Source organism: Lissotriton vulgaris, chromosome 7 (assembly GCF_964263255.1).
Source record: "Lissotriton vulgaris chromosome 7, aLisVul1.2, whole genome shotgun sequence".
Classification (NCBI taxonomy): domain Eukaryota; kingdom Metazoa; phylum Chordata; class Amphibia; order Caudata; family Salamandridae; genus Lissotriton; species Lissotriton vulgaris.
The window spans coordinates 356,723,929-356,727,572 of record NC_141695.1 but is presented as its reverse complement, the minus strand read 5'-3'; the positions used below and the strand labels follow the sequence as shown (position 1 = coordinate 356,727,572).

Here is a 3,644-nt window from a genome sequence, read left to right as displayed (position 1 = left end):
TTTCGTCCGTTATTCATGTTTACTGTGTCTATATGATTCATAATTTTTCACATTTTTGTAACGTTTCCTCCATTTCTTTATTTCTATTTTATTTCCGTTTAACTCCTCAGTCCTTAACTCGTGATGTTATTATTTACTTTCACCCCATTCTCGGAGCATTGTAATAGTCCTGTTTCAATTTTTCTCTTTGTTCACTCTTAATACGCATGCGCGAGATTGCATAACACTTTCTTCCGCGTTGCTACACGGTGATTCTGGTTCCAGCGTCTTAACTCAAACACGGAGCACATTGGTTCTCATCACCAAAATACAGCGGTGAGCGTAACTGCAACACTTCCGATTTCTGGCATACTACTAATTCACCTCGGAGGTGGTTTTTCTTCTTGGATTATTTTCTAGACTCACTGTGTTCCGCCGGGACGCCTAGATAATTAATATAGCTCACAAGCTAGCATGTCACCATTTTACTTTGCAGGTTTTTTAGTCACTTACCGCATCTTTCTCATAACCTATTTCTCCATACCTCACTACTACTTCGTTCACCATTGGACACTAACAGTTTTCACATTCGCCACGGCCATTTATTCATAGTTCACGCATAAATACCTTGGCTTTTTAGTTCACTTTAAATCTCAGCCTTAACCTCGGGCCCTGCATTTCTTTAATACCACTTTTTTTCGATTTAATTTCCTTGTAGATTAAGGGACCCACTGAAGAAGAGCCACGGGCTAGAGATGCATCGGGGCTAATACTTGACCATGTCTAGAAGATATATACACGTTGTGTGAAATTAACCCTTTGGAATATCCAGAAACCCTTTGGATTGTATTGTTATGTTAAAGAAATCTTAACCTACGTTTCTAAAGATACAGATTACAAAGTGAATAAAACTTTGTGTCTCTACTAACGGACTACTTTGTTTAATTGCTTGCAAAATTATTTTGCCTACAGGAGTGCTCAAGAGCTCCACCTTACACTTGTATGGTTCTTCCAGTACCATACGTTTTAAACTTCAACACATTTTATTTTTTTAGGTTTGACTACTATTTGAATTTCAAAATGTTATTGTTCACAAACGTCATTGTATACAAAAGAATAATTTTAGAAGATAATACTTTACAGAAAGCTAAGGTTTAACATTATTATACGGTGCACTATGTTACTTTATAGAGCTAATTAATTTTATTGCTATTTTTCTCACAGCTTATTACATAAGTTCTTGCTTTCTGCATTGATTTTTTTTTTGTAAATATCTTTTTATTGCAGCAAAATCAGAAAGGCATACAGTATATTCAATCCATTCCCCTTGGTACTCAGTGAAAGCGCCGCTCCCTTACCCCTGTATCACACAGCCATTCAGCTCACACCCCGGAGGTCGAGCGGCAAAGTCACAGGTACAAAGAAACTGCGCTGGAGCGTTCTGTATACGGCTCTAGCCACCAGGTGGGTGGGAAATGGCAGAGCTGCTTTTGGGTCCTAACACTCCCTCTCCCATGTCGCAAGTCCAGTTTGAACCAAGAGTCACTGTACACCCTCCTTGAACAAACCCCCCCCTCCCCCGTAACACCCTCATCCCCACCTACCCCGCCACCCTCGTCTAGGATCCCCCCTGACCATCCCCTGCCCCTGCCCGGACCCCCCACCCCCCCAGGCGTGCCAGAGTATCCCCTAACCGAGCTCTCAACCCCTCCACCAAGATCAGATCCGAAGCAAGGCACCAGGATTTATCAGCAACCATTCGTAAATCATCACATTGGAACGCAAAGGTAGTGAAGCAGCAAAGTGGGCCTAATCCGTCCCCCCCTCAGGCGGGCGCCCCGCCTGAGCCGGACTATGCACCGGGGAGTCCTCCTCTTCCACGTCCAGGAGCGTGAGATCTAGGACCAGCCCCTCCCACGCCCTGGCTCTCTCCAGTGCCATGTCATTGTCTATCCTGAGCGCGGCCCGCAGGCGAAGCTCACCCTCACACCTGGCCCATTTAAGCAGCTCAGCCTTCCAGCGCTCTACCACGGGGCCCCGGGACGCCTTCCATTGGGACGTAATGGTCCGCTTCGCCAGGAGGAGCCCCAAGTCCAGAAACTTGCTAGTGACTTTATTCTTTGATGTGTGTGGGAACCAGTGCAGTATGCAATGTGCCATGGTGAGTTGCAGGTCCCTCTCCGTCACCTCCCTCAGAACCTCCACTACTTCCTTCCAAAAGGGCCCCAGCTCAGGACAGGACCAGAACATGTGTTGGAAGTCGGCGGGATCCGCCGGGCAACGCGGACAGGACGCCGGGTGTGCCGGGAAGTACTTATGTAATTTATCAGGGGTCAGGTATGCCCTATGTAGGACATAAAAGTGCACCAGCTGGAACCTTGCGTTGCGCGTGCCATTCCGGGCCCCCTCCAGTATGCCATTCCAGGCCTCCTCAGGGATCTCAGTCACCAAATCGGCTTCCCATTTCGCCTTCAAGGCCAGCAGGGGAGCGGTGGATTCCGAGACCATGCGTCGAGACAGGCACGTGACAGCCTTGACCGTCCCCGCCATCATCACGACGTACTGACAGCCCAGGGACAATGGCGGCTCCGACATGCCCGCCCCCCAGTGCTTGCGGATCGCCGCCGTTAAAGCCGCATGAAGGAGGAAGTCCCCACCCGCCAGCTCAAAACGGTCCTGCAGGAGGTCGAAGGGCAACATCACCCAGTTTTCGTACAGATCACCCATGGATGACAGCCCCTGCTGATCCCAACCGCCCAGCCCGTGCCACGAGCCCCCGTGCGGAAGCGCCCCGCAGAGTCTAAGTGGGATCTCAGGTGCGTACGGAACCGTAATACCGCATCTCCGGCGATATCTGTTCCAGCATTTCCGGGCCGTCGCAAACTCCTGTGTGAGGTGGAAATCCCCCATCGGAAGTCCCAGGACAATCCGGGACAACACCTGGACCGGACCTACCGGCTCTCCCGATCCATCTGCCCCTCTCCTGGCCCGCGCTACCCACTGTGTCAGCCACTGCAGCTGTGCTGCCAAGTAGTAGAGCTCATAGTCCGGCACTGCTAGACCTCCGTCCGCCCTTGGGCGGAGAAGTGTGGCGTGGGCCACCCTGCGCCTGCCCGCCCCCCACAGGAAGCCGATGACCATCGATTGCAGCCGTCAAAAGTAGTTCGCCGGGATCCAGATCGGGAGGGTCCCGAAGAAGTAAAGCAGCCGCGGCAGGGTTACCATCTTGAGTAGCGCCACCCTGCCCATGAGTGACAATGGGAGCGTGCCCCAAAAGTCGAAGTTCCCTTTAGTGTGCCTGATCGCCGTGCCGATATTCCCCTCAAGGATATCGGCTCTGTCATGGAAGATCGAGGTGCCAAGGTATCGTAGGCTCCTTTCTTCCCAAGTCACGCCCTCCGTAGTTTGCGGGCATGCTCTCCGTGGGCGGGCCGGGAATAGGTGGGACTTCGCCCAGTTCACTCGGAGGCCCGAGATTCTACTCAGCGATTGCAGGAGAGTCTTAGCTCCACGCAGGGAGTCCGCCGAGTCTGCCAGGAACATCAGCAGATCATCTGCGTATAGTGCGATGTGGTGTACTTGGCCATAGACGTCCAGGCCCCGATACGCCCGGCCCAGCCGGGCCCGCGCCGCAAGGGGCTCGACGGCCAAGGCAAACAGCAAGG

The 3,644-nt window shown here is 51.6% G+C and overlaps 1 long non-coding RNA gene across 1 annotated transcript; it reads left to right on the top strand.

Annotated features, from left to right (window-relative positions):
• Positions 1-203: 203 nt before the first annotated feature.
• On the top strand, positions 204-903 carry LOC147701579 (uncharacterized). The gene is made up of 2 exons (XR_015297192.1): positions 204-315; positions 698-903. It is a non-coding gene; the product is annotated as an uncharacterized LOC147701579 (long non-coding RNA).
• Positions 904-3,644: the final 2,741 nt, after the last annotated feature.